This window comes from Ambystoma mexicanum, chromosome 7p (assembly GCF_040938575.1).
Source record: "Ambystoma mexicanum isolate Mex_15411 chromosome 7p, UKY_AmexF1_1, whole genome shotgun sequence".
In the NCBI taxonomy this organism is placed as follows: Eukaryota; Metazoa; Chordata; class Amphibia; order Caudata; family Ambystomatidae; genus Ambystoma; species Ambystoma mexicanum.
Window position 1 is genome coordinate 96,016,900 of NC_090939.1, and position 24,400 is coordinate 96,041,299.

Consider the following 24,400-nt stretch of genomic DNA (forward strand, 5'->3'; position numbering starts at 1 on the left):
TCGGTCAAAGTCGCCACGGCCAACTCACAAACGCTAAATATCTTCCTTATCTATAGGCCAGCAGGTCCCATTGAACCTTCTCGGAAGACATCTCCACGGCCTGGTCGAACAACCTAAAAAACACTACCCAAACACTACTGTTAGGCGATTTCAATCTAGGTTATAATGATACTAAGGATACCCACTCTATCGCCATTGCTATGACTTTGCAAGAAAGTCAACTCATCCACACACAACAAAGGTCGAATCCTCGACTGGATTGCAGAATATAACTGTGAGGTAAATATCACAGCTATCGTTCCGCGGATCTAGACAGACCACCATCTCCTAGTATTCACACTAGCCACTAACCTAGCCACGGCCCAGCCCTCGATTACCCCTCCCTCACTTACGAGGAATAAAAAACTTATGACAGCTGAAAAACTGCTGCCCCATATTATACCTAAACTCAATTCTATACCGGACAATGTGGACCCTAACGCTCTAATCGAACGTTACAACGAAGCCATGAATTCCTCTCGGCTACAAATTCCTACGTAGTCACCTAGACTCTGCAGCCCATTTCTCTAAGGAGGCCATAACCTGGATCGAGTCTTTCCTGAGTAACCGGACCATGAGAGTCTTCTCTCCCTCGGCCTCAGTAGACCCTATACCCATAACCTGCGGCGTTCTACAGGGATCCTGTGTGTCACCCACACTCTATAACGTATTCACCAAGCCCCTCTTCGACGAAATGGACCATTTGGGTATCGCCTACACTAACTATGCAGACGATACCCAAATCCTCCTCCCGCTTTCAGGAGATTACGCCATTGATCTGGCTTTGGTGAATAGAATTTACAGTATCATTCAGGCATGGATGGCCACTCATGGTCTATGTCTGAACGACGACAAAACTTAGCTCATCATTCTAGGCACCCCGACCCTCTTAGCCAAATTTAGCCAAGATTATGCCAACTTCGCTATTGATGGTAATAACATAAAAGTAGCAAAGGAAGTGAGGACCCTAGGCTTTTACCTAGACGCCACCATGAACTTCACTAAACAAGTTAACTCCCTTGCATCAGCTACTGCATATACATGCAAACTCATCAGAGCCAGTAAACAATTCCTCTCCACTGACAGTTACCTCACGCTGGCTAGAGCCCTCATACTTTCCAAATTGGATTAGTAACGCATTCTACATCGGTGCGAATAAACAAACCATCCATAAAATACAGGTTCTCCAGAACAATGCCCTGAGAGCAGCATTGAAGATTAATAGAAGTGAGCATATCTCCTCTACAAGAAGAGAATACAAATGGTTATCTACCGTTGATAAAATCAAACTCAAGACTGCCTCCCTCACCCACAAGTGCCTTAATAATAATGCACCATCCTACCTTACAGGCAGAATTTGCAAAAAAACATCCTCCAGACCGACGAGAATAGCTAATTCTAACTGCCTCCAAGTTCCACGATTTAGACTATCCACTATTGGGGGACATAGCTTCCCAGTCAAGGCCGCGCAACTATGGAACTCCCTACCTCCAAGTATTAGAGCCCCCCAGCCTTATACCAAATTCAGACAGATTTTGACCAAGTGGCTAAAAGAAAATGACAAATAAATTCAGACCAACACCCTCTCGACGCTCTGCTTCCTATCCTTTGCCTAGGGATTCACCTACTTTGCACCAGTCCACTTGGACAACTCGCCTAAGGTACTGCGTCTACCTTATTCTTTGCCACCTAAACCATGTAACCTACACTGTATATATTGATATGACACTGTCTACGTTGTCCCGTACCTCATGTACCCATGTAATTTCAGTGCATTCTCTTGTGATTATGTAATTTACTCTGTATATACTGTTGTATTATTATATATGTCGGCCTGTTTGGCCATGTAACTAAGTTGAACATATCCTTTCTGCTGCGCCCTGATGCTCCTGGGTCTGGTGCGCATTACAAATAATAAACTAAACTAAACTATTTGATCTACCTCTTTGATGATATTATCTCTACAGCCTCAGGTAGTCAATATGGTTTAAGATGTACTACTTTGCCTGCAGGGGTGCGGATATGGTGGTATATTCCTTTCACCCCGCCAGGCTCTTCACAGAAAACATCTGGGAATTGTTACAGCAATACAGAGGTGGACACTGGGGTACACCCCAGGTCTGAGTACCACATGTGACACTGGACAAACGCATGAGAAGTCACACACCTTGCTTACTCCTGCTTAACCAACAGGCTAAGTTTTCTGTGGACTCCATTTTGAGTTTTCCTAGCATTCCCCCTGGAGCAGGGTTTCTAACAACATTGTGTCGGTATTCTCTTCCCAAATCTGTTACACATATGTATCTTCTTTTTCTGCCTCCCTCTCCAACAGAGACCGAAGTTCCTTTTTTTCGCCCTGAGGAAGGCTACGTATAGATGCCATTAATCAGTGGCATAGCCGAAACGTGCTTTTCAGTGCCCCACAGTTTAACGGAGGAACATATCTTCTAAGTATCCTCCACAGAAGCACTGGCCACTTTTCTCTAAAGATTTACAATCTTCACACGTTGGCATTTGACAAATTTAAAGACTTGTTTAAATACCAAGCAGGTCTACAGTCCTGAAATGACTACAGCCTAGTAGGATTAATACGCAACAATACCATGACTTTTTGTTTCTTTAGCAGGAATTGTTCATTTCTTTGTAAATGAGTTAATCTTATTAGATGATTGTTTATGATTACTTTAATTCAACTATTTTCTTTCACCTGTGATTTGTCAGTTCTGAGAATTTAGTTTTGTAAATACACATGTATCTTTTTTCTGTATATACCTTTAACAATATCTGTTGTATGATTCTGAACTATGTCATATGTTTTTGGTTGTTTTTAGATGTTTTCCTTTCTCCATCAGAGTGTACTCTCACTTTGTTGTTTCTCTTAGTGACCCTTTGGGCATAGATCCAAGCCCTTTTCTGCAAGTACATCATTTTTTGTAAATCAATGACAATGAAATGAATATTGCTCTACATGTGTATTTCTTCTTTGTTAAATAGTATTTCCTACCCCCTTATCCACATTAGCATCAGGGGTATCCCTATTGTTTGTATTTAATGTCTTATCCAATGGTCAAGAAATAAAATTGGCCAAGAAGCAATGTGGAAATAAAATCAAAAGGTGCAAATGAAAGGGATCAACACTTATGACTTCACATCATTGATCTATGTTATACTCACTGGCCTGCATTGATTTGGAGAGATTGTACATCCAGCGGTTGAAAGTAAACTACTCAGTCTGGGCTGGCCCTTCATTGGAAATACATCTGACTCCTACATTGCGCACTGAAACTTTGATAGCGTACAAGGAACCTATTTCTTTGCAATTCTCCCAAGACACCATTTCTTTATCTAGCTATGCCATATGGTTGAACGACATAGTTCAACAGCCATTGCCGGATCATTGGAATATCTTTTGCAAAAATGTAAGTACTGTTCCTTGATTCTTGGTATGTTTAGTGTTGGATAGACAATGACAATGCAAGATGGTTTTTTAAAAACAAGAGCAAGTTCCAGAATGAAAAATAGTGGGTATTTTAGAATAAACAATGCAATTGTACATAATTTTAAAATGAAAATGTGTGGGTTTGTGGCTTGCTGAAGCATTGTTTCTTATACAATTGCACACCTTTTCACAAATCTGCACCAAACTTTGCATAGTTACCAGTTAGGACCCTACAGAAATTACTGGCCACATGACATTTGGACAACCCACCCCGTACCCTGGATCTCAGCACCTTCACACCATGAGATGGTTGCCTGAAATCGGCGAAACATCAATCTTGTTACACCCAGATTTCGGCATCCCACTCTCTGGCATCGTTGGCGGTTACAGCCGCGGATGCGATTTCATACACACCAACAGGGAGCCTCAAGCTCAGAGGAGCGGTCTAGTGGTTCGTGAGAAGGATGAGAGCGAGACTCCTCCTTCCACTCCGGAAGTACGATATGAACGAGAGTTGCCAGGAGTACTACGCGTTGCTACGATTCATCACAGCTCCGCTCCGTGAGTTACTGAAACTGCGATACGCGCCTCTCATTGAGTTAGATTTAGATTTAGGGAAGCCTTTCTTTCTTTACTTTACTCTGCTTACATTTCCTGCAGGACTTTCCTCCATTTACCCCTATTCAGTCCGACCCAGCAGCTCCACCCGGCTCAGTCTTACGGACGAAATTCTCAGCAGTCTTATTACCCTTTGGTCGATCCCGCCTCGACACTACCCTCGAACTCCCAAGACTCAACACGTGATCTCTGCATCCTTTCCTATCCAACAGGTAGGGATCTAAACATTCAGGCTTTGCCCCCCTTCACTTCTCTTCTCACAAAACCTTATGCAAACACTTCCCTTCTGTTTTTTCTTTAACCTATATCAGATCGGACCACATCACCAGCCAACAGAGACTCTCCATAATACTCCTTGGGATTCTCCCACAGGTACATCTCACTCATTCAACCTTGGGTAACCATAAGACGAAGGGTGCTACAGATAGTTAATTCTACCTATTCTATACCCACAGAAGAGTCTCACCCAAGCCAATTCATTGCGACTCCATCCGGTTAAACTTCCTACTCCAGTCGCGAGGGATCTACGCGAACCACCTACAGGACAACATCCACAACCGGGTTATTGTCGGTCTAAGAGGGTTTCCCGGAGAACCCCTTTCTGGCACCTGTGTTGGAAGGTTGGGGAAGGGGTCTCTGGTAAACTTTCACTCCTTTGGAGATACCGAAGACAAGGTAGGACTTTTCCATTGTTGCCTGCAAAGTGCTTCTGAATTGTATCGGCAGTCGTTACAGATAGCAACGCCCAAAAGGGTACGTGTTCAAATTAACTTGAACAAGCATTTCAGCTGGCAACAATGTAACAACAGATACAGCAATTAGTTGCAGCGATGCAGAATATGTCTGCTGAGGTGCAATTACTGAAACAGGAGAACGCCACTCTTAAACAACAGGTAGGGCGTTCCGCTCAGAGTTCGGAGGTAACCCCAGGGCCTTTACCAGGAGGGCGCTTTGACGGCAATCCACATGCCGTGAAAGAGTTCCTGGAATCTTGTACGGTCCAATTTTCATTCAAGGCAGCCTTTTTCCCCACTGATAGGGACAAAGTAGGGCACATGAATGCCCAAATGACTGGTGCCGCTCTGGCCTGGGCCACCCCATTAGTCAGCAACAACAATCCAATCCTTGATTCATACCCTGCTTTTTGTAATAGTATCCGAAGCATGTTCAGCCGACAGGAAGTAGTATTTGCCTCCCAAGAGAAACTGTTAGATTTCAAACAGGGTAGTCAGGATATACTTACTTATATAACGGCGTTCAAAAGAATGGCTGCAGATACCTCTTGGGCCGATGACGCCCTAATGACACTATTTAGACGTGGTCTGTCAGAAGACTTAAAGGATGAAGTGTCCCGTGTTTCCAGACCAACGAACCTCGTAGAATATATTGCCTTGGTTATGCAAATGGATTACCGTCTTCAAGAGAGGAACAGAGAAAGACGAAAGGGAAAAGGGTCTCGAGCTCATGTAGAGGTATTTACCTCCCCTAAGTCAGGCCCTTTAGACGAACCCATGCAATTAGGTACAGCTAGAGGTCCATTAACCCCAGAAGAACGAGCCTGAAGAAGAACACTAGGCTTATGCATGTATTGTGGGTCTAATAGCCATGCTATTAGGGAATGTACTCTGATCCCTCCCAGGAAACCGGGGCAGGGAAACGCCAGTACCCGACCGTAAAAGGGACGGCGGCATCGGGTCCTTTCACTACACCTAGTCCCTCTTCTTACATATCCGATGGGTTTTCCGCCCATTCATCAGAGAGCATCATGATCAGTTTGAAAATCTCTTTATCCTGTAACAACACTTCTTTACTTAATGTTCCTGCCCTCATTGATAGTGGTGCCGCAGGAAATTTCATAGATGATACCTGGGCACGCTCTCATAACATTCCTCGTACCTCCAAAAAAATGGCCATACCTGTGGAAAGCGTGGACGGGAGTCCGCTCACATCAGGACCCATTAAGGATCAAACCTTGCCCTTGTTGATGGTGGTTGCTTCACATCAAGAGAATATAGAGTTTGACATAATCAAGACAGCCCACTACCCAATCATTTTAGGGCTGCCCTGGTTAAGACACCATAATCCCTATATTAACTGGGCAGCAGGCACACTTTTTTTGGGGTCCGAAAGATGTGTACAACATCACCAATTGGTAAACTCCCCCAAGGTAGAGCAGATTCCAGATACCGGGATCTCGACTACTGTAGTCAACGAGATCTCTTCCTTGCCTCCAGAATACAAATGGTTTCGTCCTGTATTTCCTCACCCAGAGTTTTCAGAACTCCCACCTCACAGAAGGGATGATTGGGCCATAGACTTGATCCCAGACACCCCCCTTCCTTTTGGCAGGATGTATATTCTGTCGGCAAGAGAGAAGGAAGTTTTAAAGGAGTACCTACACACCCATCTCAAGAACGGATTAATTACAGAATCCACATCCCCGGCAGCTGCTTCGCTTTTTTTCATTCTGAAAAAAGACACATCGGAACTTCGCCCTTGCATAGACTTCAGAGGGTTGAACAAAATAACCATCCCGGACAAATATCCAATGCCCCTTATCCCAGACATACTGGAAGCGGTGCAAGGGGCCAAATTCTACACCAAATTGGACCTAAGGGGGGCGTATCATCTGATTTGCATCAAACCTGGCGACGAGTGGAAAACAGCGTTCAGAACACCATTCGGTCATTTCCAGGATAAAGTCATGCCCTTTGGGCTTATAAACGCTGCGGCAGTTTTCCAAAGATTTATGGACCACATCTTTTCAGATATTAGTCTTCATTATGTTATTGTTTACTTAGATGACATTCTAGTTTTTTCTTCCTCTTTGAAAGAACATCAGTCCCAAGTGAAGGAGGTCCTAAACAGATTGCAGGAAAACCATTTGTATTGCAAACTAGAAAAATGTGCGTTCCATAAGACCACCATAGCATTTCTGGGATATATTCTCTCCCAAGAAGGGATTGCTATGGATCCTGCAAAAGTTTCGCTATCACGGAATGGCCTCCTCCTCGTTCTATCAACGAGATACAAAGATTCCTAGGTTTTGCCAATTTTTATAGGCATTTCATTCCACACTTCTCTTCTTATACCAAACCCATCACTTAATTGCTAAAAAAAGGCACCCCATATCTTTGGAACTCCGAGACACAGGAAGCATTTGACCACCTGAAGACTCTCTTTACCCAGGCTCCGATACTTAAAGTCCCAGATCAACAACGTCCTTTTATTGTAGAATCGGATGCCTCGAAATATGCCCTGGGAGCGGTTCTACTTCAATCGGACAGTCATAATACCGAAAGACCTGTAGCCTTCCTATCCAAGACCCTCTCACCGGCAGAAATCAATTATACCGTCTTAGAAAAAGAACTTCTAGCCATCAAGCGGGCTTTTGAAGAATGGCGACATCTCCTTTTGGGAGCACGATACCCTATCGAAGTAAGAACTGATCACCACAACCTTCATTCTCTTCAGTATGTACAAACCTGCAACAGCCGACAAGCACGATGGGCACATTTTTTCTCACCCTATCAAATCAAATTCTCCTTCATCCCGGGAAATACCAATCTCCGGGCCGACGCTTTATCCCGCAAAGATCCTGCGGGGAAGATCCCCTTCCGTGCAGAACCTATGTTTCCAAAGGCTGTTTTTGTTCCAGTAGTCCATCACTTTTTGCAGACACTGGAGGACAAGACTAAGGATCTGCTGACAGCAGAACCAGAACATGGTCTCATTAGGGGATTGACAAGCAGTAGAGGACTCCTATTCAAAGGGGAACAAGTGTACGTCCCGGATATAACTCTCCAAAAAGAAGTATTGAGACTTTGTCAAGATTCACTAGCAGCTGGTCACAGAGGAATCCTCAACACTCTCGAATTGGTTCAGAGGCATTTTTGGTGGCTTTCAGTCCGTACTGATGTACGGGATTATATTGCGTCATGCACGATATGCCTTCAGACTAAGGGCCTCATTACACGGATGGCGGTATTGATTTAACGTTACCGGTAATGATTTACCGGTAATGTTAAATCCCTATGTGGATCACGACCCCGCACACCGCTATTAGCGGCACCGCTAATTACGGTGCCACTAATAGCGGACACGCCGCGTGCGCGCGAGCCTCCATTCCGTTAATTACGCCATGCCGCTATTAGCACAGCATCACAAGGCCAGTGCACATGCAAATAGCGGCATGGTAAATCCCCCCAAACCCCATACCGCCATGGTGCAAATACCGGCATCGCGGACCACCCGTTAAGGGAAATGGGCAGTGTACCCACCTGCCACAGGTGGACCAAATCAGCACAGGTGAAGGCAATGGAGACTGTGGCAGCTCAAAAGGAGCACACCACACCCCTTCCCACACCCCTCCCCACACCAAGATGGTACCGATACTGGCAGCATTACATGGCCTGGAGGACCTCATTGCAGCGCAGCTGCCACAACAACAGGCAGCACAAAGGAGACGCAGGAGGAGGAGGAGGGCAAGACAGGCACAGCAGGCACCACAACGGCACCTAATCATACCACAGAGGCACCCACCAGTACCCAGGACCAGAGCCAGTCCATTCAACCTGAGCCCTGAGCAGATACACACCCTGTACCATCTGGACAGGGCTCCCATCACCAGCATCGTGGACATGATCCACGACGACATTGCAAGCCTCATAGACATCAGAACTGCCATCCCCCCGCTACTGAAGGTGGTGAGTGTGCTCCACTTCCTGCCCACAGGCACCCATCAGCATACAGTGGGACAGATGCATGGCATCTCGCAACCAGTATCCTCACGCACGCTGAACCAGGTACTCGATGCACTCCTGAAGCATGCACCTGAACACATATCCATGCCACAGACTGGCCAGGAGATTGCAAACACAAAAGTTGGCTTCTATTCACTGGCAGGCATTCCAAGTTGCATCGGGGCCATCGACTGTACCCATGCGGAATTGGTGGTCCCACATCACAATGAAGCAGTGTACCGAAACAGGAAGCAATTCCACTCTATCAATGCCCAAATGGCATGTGACGCCAGCAAGATAATCACACATTGCTGTGCCAGATTCCCAGGATCAACACATGATTCCATGGTTCTGCGGGACTCAAGTATGCCACGCTACATGGAGCCACACACCGGACAACGTACGTGGCTACTTTGTGAGTAGCAGGGCAAGCACATGGCAGCGTGATTTTGGGGGGGAAGATACATACTCCAACTGGGTGTGAATGGGGGGGGAGAAGATACATACTCCAACTGGGTGTGAATGGGGGGGGGAGATACATACTCCAACTGGGTGTTGACTGGCGTCCGTAGGGAAAATGGACATACAGATGTACGCCAATGTCCTTCAGGGAAGGCCACGAAGTACCTTAGAAACATCCACATGCAATTTGATGGTGCACGACTATGAGAACAGTGCAGGCTGCAAAATATTACACATCCATCCCCATTGCACATCATGCCACGCCACACATTACACACATCATCAACATGGCGTCAAGATGGTAATACAGAATCAGCGCATCACAGCATCAACCCAGCAATGTACCCTTGAATGCATGCAAAGGGAACACCCCTAGACATGGCACTGAACCACACACCTATAGCACCACGGAAGTGATGCTTCACAGCATGGCAACATTGGTGTCAGAATGTCAGTACACAAGCAGTGTGCTACAAAATTTGCCTGGCCCAGGGACACCTAAAACCGGGCCACACCCAGGACATGTGAAAACTACTGTTGTAGGCATTATTGTGCCATTTCTACTTGCAGGGTCGGCCACACACTTGCACGTTGCTGTCACACAGACCATCTGCATGTATGCGCACATATCAGCACTTGCATCACAATGCTATGTCAATTTGTGTGATGTGAACAGGCCGCGCTTGAGGTGAACAGTAACAGGACCCCATTCATCCCCCCATACAGGTGATGCGGCCTATCCCCTGAAAACCTGGCTCCTCACACCTGTACGGAGACCACAGAACAGGCACGAGGAGGTAATCAATAATGCACATACCCGTACCCGCATCGTGACTGAGCAGACCTTTGGACTCTTGAAGTCACGTCCAATGTGCATTACCAGGTCTGGTGCTGCTCTCCTGTATGGACATGAGAAGGTGGGAAAGATCACCATGTCATGCTGCACAATATGTGTGACAGACGGAATAGCCCACTGCCCCCTGACGTTGGGATAGAAGCACATGATGAGGATGATGGTGTTGATGTGGACAGAGGTGAAGGGGATGCAGGCGTTGCAAGAGGGAATGGCCAGAAGGCACGTGCTGTGAGACAGCATCTGATCAGGCAATCAATCTGCGGAAAATGTTTTCGTACTGTCACATGGATATGGGGAGGAATGCACTGGTGTATGTCTCAGAGCACGCAATGGACCCTGTCCCCAATGAAGTACACACACACACAATGAAGATGTCCAAGGCTGTGCTTTCATCAGAAACCAGTGTATTGACTAACATAAAGGTGAAGAAGTGCAAGCCCCACAACATCCCACCACCCCCCCCAACAGACCCATAACACCCTTCCCACCCCCCCCACAACATCCCACCACCCTTCCCCTCCAACAGACCCATAAGACCCTTCCCACCCCCCCACAACAGACCCATAACACCCTTCCCACCCCCCCCACAACAGACCCATAACACCCTTCCCACCACCCCCCACAACAGTCCCTCATGTCTCTGCCATTTCTGCCATGGCCAATGCACACCGGGGTATCCCCATTAACCCCCTAATTGCAATTGTCCTTGGAAGGATCTTGAGGGTTGCCAGACGTGCGCCTGGTGGTTCGCATCGAGCGCCTGAGGGGGCTTGTTTGAGTCGACCCGGAAGTCGAGGATGGGGCAGACTGGCCTTGTGGGTGAAAGTGGCGGTCCATTGTGTCTGCCATGCGGACAAGCACCTCCCTCAGTCTTGCAATTTCATTGCATATCCTGTCCGTGTTGGCGTCCATGCGCTCAGTGGAGTGCCTCGCCGTCTGGACTATCTTCTCGGTGAGATTTGCAGCCTCAGCGACATGCTGCCCAACCAGCACGGTCAGCTCCTGTTGGCGCTGCAGGATGGCGGTGAATTGGTGATCAGTGCCGGGTGACCGTGCATTGGATGCTGTGCCCTCAGATGGCTCCAATGCAACAGGTGATGGTAGCATGGGTGACATTATTGCAGGGTTGGTGTCCTCGTAAGTCCCATCAGAACCAGGGTTCTGGGATGCCACGGGCTCTGGGCTTCCTGGGGGGCTTGGGGTGTGCATCTCCATGTGCTGGAGTAGGGTGTCCTCTGGATCGGACTGGGGGCCAGTGGCGGCTGCCTCACCAGCAGAGCTTGCCGCAGCTGATGGTGGGCCCTGGGTGTCTGGCATTGTTGGCAGTGTGTTTGCCTCCGGTGGTGGGGCCACAGTTGGTGGTGCAGCTACTGCTGCCCTGGCAGTGGCACTGTGACGTAGGCTGCCACTCTTCAGGTGTGGCCTTCCACCCTTGCCCCTGGATGTTGCAGGGGTTTCCTCCGGCTCCTGTGCCCTTAGCCTCTTTGATGTAGGTGGTGCCTTTGATGCATCAGCAGCATCCTCCCCATCTGTATGTGAGCCTGTCAGGGACGAGAAGGGGGATGGCATTGGTTGCGTTTCAATATACTCAATGTAAATTACAGGAATGATGCAGTTGTGGACATTGGGACTTAGCAGTTGTGGATGCAGGTGATGTGCCAGTTCAGTGCCTCATCCATGCATGGTTGAGTTTGGGACTTGTCTCTGGTGATGTGTGCATGTGTGTGTGTTTGGGTCTGACACTGACATGGTGATGGATGGGTGCATGTGTGGATGTGTGTCCATGCATGAGTGGGGTCTGGGCTCACATATGGGGGTGACTGTGCATTCACACCGCATCCTGTCATGTGTACACTCACCTGCATCGGAAGTGGTGGCGACGCCGACCTCCATGCTGCCCACTCCCTCGATGCTCTCGGTGGCAATCATGTTGGCGCATGTCTCCTCCCATTCCTTCAGGCGTATTGGGGAGCCATCTCCGCCAGCAGTGGCAATGCGGTGGTTCTCCGCCAGGATGCCCCTCACCCGCAGCCTGAGGTCGTCCCACCTCTTCCTGCATTCGCACACAGTGCGCGTGCTGGTGCCCACGGCACTGACTTTGACTGCCACCTCCTCCCAGATGGCTTTCTTCTTGAGCAAGGTGGCGCGGTGCATATCATTTGCAAAGACTACCTCTGCATGCTCTGCAAGGGTCTGTGTCAACATGACCAGTTCCTCGTTGGTGTACTTTTCCTTCCGCTGCCTGTCACAGGTTTTCTTCAGGGCCTTGGGCATGATGCAGGTGTCACGGTTGATTTCACACAGCTCACTACTCCAATATGGTCCAGGGGGCAGAGGATGGCAATGGATTGTGTTTTTAAAGATGGCCGCCGTGCTCTTTCCCGTTCCCGTGCGATGACGCTATTTCCGCTTCCGCTATTTGACGGTCGATGCTAATAGCAGTCACCGCTAATAGCGGTGACCGCTAATAGCATGTACAGTGAGGGCGGAGGTGCTATCAGCACTTTGGGCGGGCCCGGTAAGGTGCTTTTGCGGCATGGCGGTAGGGTCATTTACCGGCATGGCCCTATGCGCGTGTCCGCTTACTCGTAATGGTGCGCTATTGGCGGTCTCCTGTGAGGGCGGACACGCTAATAGCGCCATGCCGGTAAATCCCATTTTTTAGCACCTACCGTGTAATGAGGCCCTAAATCTCCCCGGAGACCACCTATGGGAAAACTGGTCACGACCCCGATTCCGAAGAGACCATGGCAAATAATTACAATAGATTTCATTGTGGATTTACCGAGATCGGAAGATTGTACCGCTATCATGGTGACCATAGATACATTGACTAAAATGGCTCATTTTATACCTTTGCCTGCAGTTCCTTCAGCAGCCCAGATGGCTCACATATTTTTGGAACGCATTTTCTCTCTACATGGCCTTCCGGATACTATTATTTCGGACAGGGGCCCACAGTAAACTTCCAGATATTGGAAACAACTTTGCTCCCTTCTAGGGATATCCCGAGCTTTGAGCTCTGGGTTCCACCCGCAGACCAATGGTCAGACGGAGCGCCTCAACCAGACGCTGGAAGGGTATCTTAGGTGTTATGTCTCCTCTGCGCAGGACAATTGGAAACGCCAACTGCTGTTGGCCGAATTTGCTCATAATAATGAGGCACATTCGGCTATCAAAGCAAGTCCTTTTTTCTGCACCTATGGCTTTCATCCTACGGTTTTCCCGGTTGCCACATCACCAGACGCACAATTCCCGGCTCTAGAGAGATTGGTGGACGCCATCCAACAAGGACATCGGACTGCTCACCTGGCTCTTCAGGAAGCCCAGACTCGCAGTAAAGCTCACGCAGATAAGCATCGTTCTACAACTCCCCAATTCCAGATTGGTGGACAGGTCTGGTTGGCGAGCAAATTCCTACCTAGAAGGCTTGTCCCGTCCAAACTGTCTCCCAGATATTTTGGACCATTTCCCATAGTGGCTAAACGGGGTCCTGTGGCCTATACCTTGCAGCTGCCCAGATCCTGGAGCCGTATTCATCCGACTTTTCATGTCTCCCAATTGAAGCCGGACGTACGGAACCGCTTTCATCATACAGCGGTATCCGCCCCTCCGCCGATGATGACCGATGCGGGTCCCGAATACGAGATCTCGGGTATCTGTGACTCTCGGTATCATCGTGGTGTCCTTCAATACCTGGTGGACTGGAAGGGTTATTCTCCTTCTGAAAGGTCGTGGGAGCCGGCTTCGGCCGTTCATGCTTCCCGATTGGTTCGCTCCTTTCATCTTTTTCATCCTGGCAAGCCTGGTTTCGCTTCTTTGGGGAGGGGGTATACTGTTACACCCAGATTTCGGCATCCCACTCTCTGGCATCGTTGGCGGTTACAGCGGCGGATGCGATTTCATACCACCAACAGGGAGCCTCAAGCTCAGAGGAGCGGTCTAGTGGTTCGTGAGAAGGATGAGAGCGAGACTGCTCCTTCCACTCCAGAAGTACGATATGAACGAGAGTTGCCAGGAGTACTACGCATTGCTACGATTCATCACAGCTCCGCTCTGTGAGTTACTGAAACTGCGATACGCGCCTCTCATTGAGTTAGATTTAGATTTAGGGAAGCCTTTCTTTCTTTACTTTACTCTGCTTACATTTCCTGCAGGACTTTCCTCCATTTACCCCTATTCAGTCCGACCCAGCAGCTCCACCCGGCTCAGTCTTACGGACGAAATTCTCAGCAGTCTTATTACCCTTTGGTCGATCCCGCCTCGACACTACCCTCGAACTCCCAAGACTCAACACGTGATCTCTGCATCCTTGCCTATCCAACAGGTAAGTATCTAAACATTCAGGCTTTGCCCCCCTTCACTTCTCTTCTCACAAAACCTTATGCAAACACTTCCCTTCTGTTTTTTCTTTAAACTATATCAGATCGGACCACATCACCAGCCAACAGAGACTCTCCATAATACTCCTTGGGATTCTCCCACAGGTACATCTCACTCATTCAACCTTGGGTAACCATAAGACGAAGGGTGCTACAGATAGTTAATTCTACCTATTCTATTCCCACCGAAGAGTCTCACCCTAGCCAATTCATCGTGACTCCATTCGGGTAAACTTCCTACTCCAGTCGTGAGGGATCTACGCGAACCACCTACAGGACAACATCCACAACCGGGTTTTTGTCCCTCTAAGAGGGTTTCCCGGAGAACCCCTTTCTGGCACCCGTGTTGGAAGGTTGGGGAAGGGTCTCTGGTAAACTTTCACTCCTTCGGAGATACCGAAGACAAGGTAGGACTTTTCCATTGTTGCCTGCAAAGTGCTTCTGAATTGTATCGGCAGTCGTTACAAATCTGGTCATAGAAGGACTGGTCCTCAACCCTAGAATACATGGTTTCTGGGACACTTGCACCGCAATTCACCGCAACGAACTGCACAATGCCAGGGGTGAGGCAACATGTGGGGGGAGAGCAGAATGCAGAAGCACACCAACCCTCCCCTCCTCTCAACGTCGGAGTATGTTAGCCAGCCACACACACACATTCTCAGTACAGTTTACTTCATAGTGCAAAGCACATCAAGCGATAAGCAAATCACAACAGCGACCTACAGGATCATTGGTTTTTAACAATTGATGAGAGTGCTGTCAAGTCCGCCCAGAGAACCCGTTCCGAGAATGGGTACCTTTTGCTAGTATTGTATAAAAATTATTCTAGAATGAAAAGATTGAACATTTGAAAGAAGCAATTTCAAAAATAGCAAATTCTAGTTAAAACACACTTCGAAGCCATTCCTTTTTTATTTAATAAAAAAACAGAGGATGAAACTTAGTCCACAGAACCATCTTTAACACATCAATAAATTATAGAACAAATAGTAGGTCACTATGGCAAATTGGTCTTGGTGATGTGGAAGATTGCTGGCGTGGATTTATTTTGTCTAATGAAGATTGCCCCTGCTAACTGCGCAGGGAGTATTAGTTCTATTAAAGACTAGGAGGCGAGCATTATGCTTCAACTTCTTTTATTACTACTCCTCAGTAGTTTCAACAAACCAATAACAAAACACTGAAAATGTCCCAATAGACTTTTCTTCCTTTAGAACTACAATCCCCATAGTCTCTGTAGTCCATCTCACTCCATGCTCAGCTATGACCACTTCCTGTCCTGAGCTCCTCCTCTCTTTTACTCACTCTGAAATGTCACTCTTAAACTCCACACTATGTCCTGCCAACAGAGCGAAGACTTAAACCACTCCGAAACCAAATGTCGATTCTCCTCGACTCCAAGCGACTATCGTAGCTAGTCTCTCATCTCAATTGTTCTTCTGCTCCTCCCCTAGGGATAATACAAAAACAGAAAGTCAGGGTGGCGTTCATGTATTGATACCATCATACCAAGCATTATCGTCTGCAATATATAAATGTATTAATATCAACAATACATAATTTGGGTGGGAATTTAATGCTCGCCTCCTAGTCTTTAATAAAATTAATACTCCCTGCGCAGTTAGCAGGAGTAATCTTCATTCTATGACAAGACTGGAGGCGAGCATTATGCTTGTTCAAAGCTCCCTAGCACAGCGACCGCTAGGTTCTCGGTCGGCTTAAAATAAAACTCCTTAAATGTACGATCATTAGCCCAGTCTGCCGCTAGCATAATCTCTCTCAAAGACACTCCTGTTGTACAGGCTTTAGATGCCATAGCTCCCCACACAGAAGGCGCTCCGTACTTCCCTAAATCAAAGTTCGCTGCCTGCATGATTTCCTTAACCCATCTAGCAATGGTGGCTGTAGGTATGCCCTGAAAAGGTTTCTTACGCGCTATGAGCAATTGAGTGGTACTGGCTGCTCTGTGTTCTGCTGTCCTGTTTTCATATTCTGTGATACAGCCTGCTACACATCACTTAGATCTATTTGGTAAATATGGATAGTGTACTGATGAGGTCCCTGTCTTAGTTCTTTTTACTATCGAGAAAGTTACACCATCAGGTCCAAAGGATCTTCTATTTATCTCTAGCGCTTTCACATCCGATACGCGCTTGCAGGAAACTAGGCACAAAAGCATTGCCAGTTTACCCAACAACTGCTTAAGGGACAAATATCTGTCTACCGGCCAACTTTCTAAGAGCTGAAGGACTACTGATATGTCCCAAACTGTATTATAACGAGAGTCCGGGGGAACCTTAAATCTGGCACCTCGAATGAGCCTGACCGCCGCTGGGTGTTCACCAGCCGGGACGCCTTCGATCGGCAGATGCCCTGCAGATATCGTTGATCTGTACACGCCTATTGTGCGGAACACTCGTCCATCTTGCAATAATTGCGCAAGAAAATTTAGGATCATCACTACAGGCGCTGAAATGGGATGAACACCTCTCCCTTTGCACCAGCTAATCCATTTGGCCCAAGCCGCGTCATAGCTCATTCTAGTTGATGGAGACCAGGATTCTGCGATAAGCTCTGCAGCTTGCAGCGAAATGCCTGGCAATGCCCAACGTCTCCTAATATCCTGCACACGATGAGCAGGAGTGTGATCCCTCTCACTCTCAGAGGATGATATGACCCAGCTGGGTCCGTGAGCAGTCGTTCTCCTTCTGGTAGTACTCTCAGCAGGTCTACCGCTAGTTCCATAAGAGTTGGAAACAATACTTGTGACTTCCACAGTGGTGCCACTAGTAGCAGTTCTGCTTTCTCCCTCTGACATTTCGCTAGAGCTCTGCTCAGCATCATGAATGGGGGAAACGCGTAGTGCAGGACGCCGCTCCATTCTTGATGCGAAGAGGTCTATGTGTAGCGGCCCCCATCTCCAATTCATCCTCTGAAATACTGTCGGATCCAGCTTCCAATCGCTGGAGTCCGTGAGCTAGCATGAGCTCCAGTCCGCTACTACATTTAGTGCTCCGGGCAGGTACTCTGCTGTCACTGACGTCTCTGACTCAAGGCAAACATGCCAAAAGTCTTTCGCCAGTTCTGCTAGCATCTTGAATCTGGTGCCGCCTAGGTGATTTATATAACGGACTGCAGAGATGTTGTCCATCTTCAATAATATGCGCAATTTCATCTTCCTCTTCGTGAAGGCCTTGATCGTGAAGGACCCTGCTAACAGTTCCAGGCAGTTTATGAGAAGACGAAGCTCCTCTTTGCTCCACTTTCCCCCTGTCTGCAGGTCCCCGCATCGAGCTCCCCAGCCTAACCGGCTAGCGTTGGACTCTATGATCAGGTCTGACCGATCTATGAAAATGGCCCGCCCATTCCAGGCGTCCATATTCTTCAACCATCATTCCAGTTCGGTCACAGATTCTTGATCCAAAGGTATTAACTGATGATACCTCAAGCCCTGCTACAAGTGTCTTATCTTTAATCTCTGCAGCGCACGATAGTGTAAGGGCCCGGGAAATATGGCTTGAATGGAGGCTGCTAGTAGCCCCACTATTCTTGCTAACATCCTAGCAAAACTAATTGTTTCTGTAGACATCCTCTTATTTCCCTCTTGATGTAGTGTATTTTCCATGCCGGAAATTCCAGCATGGCTTTCCTGGTGTCTAATATGAAACCTAGGAAGTTTAGTCTCTGTGCTGGTGTGGTGTCTGACTTCTCCACATTGACTAGAAATCCTAGGGACAACAGCAGTTCCTGTACCCATTTTGTCTGGTATAGTAGTGCCTCCTGGTCCTCGGCCAGCAGCTGGAGGTTGTCCAGGTAAATGATCAACCTTATGCACTTCTCTCGTATTGCTGCTGCCACTGGCTTAATCAGCTTGGTAAAAGCCCAAGGAGCCGATGCAAGCCCGAAGGGCATGGTCTTGAACTGCCAAAACCCCCCTTTCCATCAAAAAGCCAGGAAGGTCCTGAATTCCTCTAATACTGGGACCGTCAGGTAGGCATCCTTCAGGTCCAGACTCATCAGCCAGTCTCCTTCTCTGAGGGAGTCTCGGAGCTGGTGGATCCCCTCCATCTTGGAAAGGCGGTAGACTACCCAACCGTTAAGTTCCTTCAGGTTTACGAATGGCCGTACCTTCTCTTTCCTGTGTACTAGGAACATGTTGCTCACGAAGCTGGGTGTCCTTGAACACATCTCTATTGCGTTCTTTTGGGCGAGCTGAAGCAACTCGTGATCAAGCAGGCTCTGCTCTGCGCGCGCTAATTGCTGCTGGTGCGGTCTGAGCTCTTGTATAGGCGGTTCTATACATTCTAGATGCAGACCTAACACGGTTTGCAATACCCAAGCATCGCTGGAAAGCGCGTGCCAGTTTCTCCAGAACATATAAGTTCTCCCCCCTACCAGACGGCAATGTGTTACTCTCACCTTGTGGGTATCCTTGACCTCAGCCAGATCCTCTCCCTCTGCGTCCCCTCGGGAAACGTCCCCTAGCTGGGAAGAAGGAATCCTGCTGCCTGTTTTCCCAGTATTGGGCTCTGGGATTCGTGGGTCTTCTGCCTCCTTGGTTTCGATCAGCTGACCCCTGTGGCGACCGGTCCTGGTAAAAACTCAGTTAGGGAAGATTTTTCGGATCGAGGCTTGAGCCTTCTCCAGAGAAGTATAGGTACCGACGAAACGGCCCATCTCTTTCCCAAAGGTTTCACCGAACAGGAGCCCCTGCGCCGCTTCTCCCGCTTCGTATGATGCGAGGTCACTGAGCTTGGGTTCAATCTTCAGCAATAAGCCTCTTCTTCATTCCGAGGCGATGACGCAGTTGGCATTGCCTAGTAAGCAGACTGTCTCTGAGCCCAGCCTGCCAGGGCGTCGGGGTCTACTTCTTCCCCCGTGTCTCTAGCCCTCTCCGCCAGGTCCATGATCTTTGCCAGAAGACCGGCTAAGTCCAGCACCTTTTCTTGGCAACTCTTCCAAGATCTGTCGATGCCTTTACAGGAATCCTTGCTAGTCTTGAATACAAACGTAAGCATCTTGGGATCTAGCTTCGGGGTCCCAGCTACTTTACCCGGAAGGTCTGGCCTTGGGCACTCTGTGCGAAGGCGCTGTCGAACCTCCCTGTCGGGTGCTTTCCTCAATCTTATGGTTATGTACTGTGCAACTCTTGGTGATGGTTGCCAGTCAGATGACCTCGGGTTCCGGATGCTGTCCGAGTCAAACATGTCTTCATCTACCTCCTCGAGGTGTTTCTCCTTGCGGGCTCTTTTGTCGCTGCTGGGCTTGATCTCTTCCTCCTCCTCTGCCTCTTCCTCGTCCTGGGAGGGCGGGTCACCTTCCACTGGCTACTCTTCATAGCCTGGGTCTCCTCTCCATCACCTTCTTCCTCTGGAGCAGTGGTTGTGAGGCTTGGCACTGTCTGGCGCTGCAAATATGCTTCCCTGAGCTTTGCAAAGGCATCGACAACCTCCGGGGCCTTATCTTTCGCCCCATCCAAAGGGCCCTGGGGGTCACAAGAGGATTTCTTCTTACGGGCCTGAGTACTCCCCTTGGACCCTGCTGTAGAGGGTTCGATGGGCGTGCGATCTGCCATACCGGTGCTATCCTTAGGCTGGTGTAGGATTGCCTCCAGGGTCTCCAGCCTTTCCTGTAGGGGTCTCACCCCCTGTGCAACGGCATCCACTAGTGAGTTTCCCAGCACCTCTTTGAAGCTGGCAGCTAAGTCTAAAGACTGATCCTCTTCACTCCATTCAAATTCCGACATTCTGTGAGGTTGCTATATGCCTGCTGTACCTGACACAGGTGTCTGAGCACGTCCACTTCACTAGCTGGTGCTTGTAGAGAGTTCTGGTCAATCTCTGGTAACTACTTCTGTATTACTTCTGTAATTATTATGGAAAAGTATTTTTTTTATATTCTTTGTGTACTCTGTGGCAGCACCGGGAAAATTGTTCTTCTAGCGCCTGTGATGGGCGAATTAGCTCTCAAGAGGCCCCTGGGGGCTTAGTAGCACGTGCACGATGTTTATAATATATGTGTCGGACTTTGGTCTCCACAGTAGTGCGACGCGGGCTCCGCCTCCCCATGCAATCTCCTGCCTCTGTGAGGCTCCGCAGCTCCCGCAGGTGCCGCGTGAACCACCCCCAATGTGCCGGTGATGCGGCACTGGGCGAGTGCACCGCATGGCCCGTACTTCACAATACGGTATGATTACTGAGAGACTGTCACGTGTATGGAAACTCTTGCACGTACTATGTACCCTATTTGAGGTATGCCTGTTACGTTAGTACACACAAACTCTATCCCTTAGTCATTCTAACATTGCTAACATGTAATCTTTAAGGCTCTTATTAAAATACACCCCTAGATATACTATGTAGGGAGATGAGGTGGAAATGTACTTATCGGCATGAAGAGCAGCAAAAGAAGAGGAGGAGCTCAGGGACAGGAAGTGGTCATAGCTGAGCATGGAGTGAGATGGACTACAGAGACTATGGGGATTGTAGTTCTAAAGGAAGAAAAGTCTATTGGGAAATTTTCAGTGTTGGTTTGTTGGTTTGTTGAAACTGCTGAGGAGTAGTAATAAAAGAAGTTGAAGCATAATGTTCGCCTCCAGTCTTATCATAGAATTATTTTATTATTGTATACTGAGCTCAGGACATGTATATGGGTAGTGCAGGGGATATCAGTTAGTTAATTGTGTTTTTTTTTATTTGACCAGTCTGCATTTGACATGACAAAGCACTCGATCTGATGAAATGAGATTTAACGTCAGTAGTCACACACCATGATATGATATCACACACTATGATATGATATCTTATTTATATCGCGCTCATACACAAGTGTTTAAGGCCGCGAAAAGGCAAGCGAGGGGAAAAGAGGAGAAACAAAAGAACGATCTTACTAGGCGCAGTGACATTAAGAACACTAAGTGCATGGGAGATGGAGAGGAGAAAAGTGCATGTAAGGGGGGAGTAAGTGGAAAGTGCAGAGCAAAGGAGAAACAGATAAATAGCAATAAATACATAATAAAGGCAACAAACAGTGGTAGTGCAGCCTGCAATTGGCAAGTGCAGGGTTTAAGGCAGCAGACAGGGTATGTCTGATTAGTGCAGGAGAGGACTGTATGGATACAGCTACAGACCCAAGTGCAAGGGGTGGCCCGGAAGCAGTGCAGGGGGATGGCAGGGTGAACAGGTACCTGGGCCCAGAAGACAGAGGGTGTCCAGGTGCACGATGCCGAGAGAGATATGATGGGACAGCCTGCTGATTTCAATCAGCAACTGCTATTATTTACAGTTGATTCTGGGTGTAGATGGGCAACCATTTTGCTGAGATAGCATGGTTTGGTCATGTATGTGTGTGCATTTTGATCATCTGGCTTTGACCAGGAAGACACACCATGTTTGTGGGGACAGATATTTGCATGTCACTGAAGCTTGTAGAGAGAAAGAAACTCAGAAGCCCAACAGGAGTTTGGGGCAACATACTAAACAACATAGAGCGAGTGAGAGGGATGAATCAACAAAAGCACTGAGATAAGGAACCAAAGCGCAGAACCCAGCTAATCTCTAGCCCAAGAGGCCCTGCACTTAGGCCCTGCACTTAGAAGGCAACTACAGGTCCCAGTTTAAGTTTTCTATTAGTTATTATTTAAAAAAAAATGTATAAACCACATGCCTGGAGACATCAGAGCACAGACATAGGGAACAGACAGGACAAACCAATAAGAGGAAGGAAAAAGGATCCAGAAGCGAATGGCAAAAAGAGAACAAAGGCAAAAACAGGTTAGTCAGGAGGTAGGTTATGTCTTCAGTCTTCTCTTAAACTGTGCGGTTGCTGGGGTGGCTCTGAGGTTGTACGGAAGTGAATTCCATGCAATTGGACTCTGAACATCAAAGCTGCGTCCGCCAACTTTGGTAAGTTTAAATCTAGGCTGTACCATTTTGAGTTGGTGCTTAGACCTGAGAGTGCGCGACGGAACATAATGCAAGAGGCGAGCCGCAAGATATTTCGGAGCCAAATTGAGAAGACATTTGCGAGTCAGCATAAGTAGTTTGGGAGTGATTCTAAGCTTCATGGGCAGCAAGTGAAGATCACGCCTAGAAGCGGCTATATGAGCTTATCTAGAAAGGCCTTAGATGGCATGAACCGCTTCATTCTGAGAGACCTGAAGAGATGACAAATTGTATTGCAGTAATCCAGGCAGGAATGGACGAGAGCAGTGGCAAGAATTGCTGCATTTTCATGTGTCAGAAACGGTTGGAAATGCAGAGTAATTTGTTGATCAAACCACAAGATGAACCTCTTTGCATAAACAGTCCTGTTGGGTATCTACCCAAGGAGGCCTACCTGGGAGAAAACCTCTCGGAATTGATGGACTTTGTTAGTTTAGGGAAGGACTTAGGTTAGATATTTTCCCTTGAACACTTTTCCACCTAAGGAAAAGACTTTAAGTTCATTTTCTTCATTGCACCATTTGATTTGGCTATTCTGACAACTTACCTTTTTCAGAACATTTGGTACAGGAAATGTTTCTTTTAGGTTCAAGGATTAATTGAAGCACCATCTTACTTCATAGGTGAAGTGCATCTCAAGTCTTGCATTATTTAATCAGGGATGGAATTACTTCTGTTTGAACACTTTGCTTTATTATTTAAACCCTGATTTGGTTACACCTGCTTAATAAAGTATTTTTTAAGAAAGACCCAAAGTCTAAGATCCTTCTGTTCGGCATGTCTTCACAGTGTTCATCAATGATGTATGAAACGTTATTAAATTCTTTTTATTTTTTACAAATACATATATTTAACTAAAAGAAAACGGCGTAACAAAAAGGTGTATCTCACCAAAGTTTGTCGGTGTCAGTCATGTGTGGAACGCCACCACACTGATACATAGACAAAAGAAAAGGACAAAACGTCCCTGGACTGCACTCGAAGGAGTCAAGCAACAGGACGGTTCAAAAACATGTCGCTACGGCAGCTTTCTTGCAATTTTGAAATATGTGGAAAATTAAATTGCTATGACTATTATACCACGACAACCTGTGATTTTTGTGGTCTCCATCAAGTGCAGTCAAGGGACCCTGGGCCTCATTACGAGTCCGGCGGTACCCGTGCTGGAAATTCCGGCAGGTTACCGCCGGACTCGTATTACCATTCCGTCTCCGTGATTGCCGGAATCACCGGGGCATTACAACCCACGGTGACCCGGTAATTCCAGAGGCGGAATTCTGTTAATCCCCATTCCCATGGAATCCGATAGCATGTCCATGGGAATGGGGTCCTATGGGACACCTCCCGCCTGCAGGACTCTTAATCAGCCGGTCCGGAAAGAACGGTGGTGGCAGATTTACCACCACTGTTCTTTCTGGACCGTCAGGGTCGCAATGAGGCCCCTTTTGTCTCTAAATTTAATTAATGAAGCATTTACGTTCCAGGCTCTTCAAATGTCTTGGAGGCTGCTAAAGCCACCGTATTGACCATTAGAACTTTGAAATGCTGGGCAGATGACATGTATGATGCGCTCAAAGATAGCTAGGCACGCTTCAATTCAAAGTATTCTGTGAATCAACCAAGTATAAGCTCTGAATACCATAACACAGTACAATCTGCTGAGAGAATGTAAAATGTTCAATTGATAGAAGAGAATTATAATCTAGCGACCTCTACAACTTACCCAGAACAGGAATGCAAGACTTGTGCTTGGCCTCAAGTCCAGGGATCGTACGTATCTCTCCAGCTCTTTATTGGCTCCCAGTGGCGGAAAGAATCAAGTTCAAGACCCTCTGCATCGTCCACAAGGCTTTCTGGGGCCTGGGACTGCACTACCTCCAACTCTCTCTTCCTAAAAATCTCCCTTCTCAAGCTCT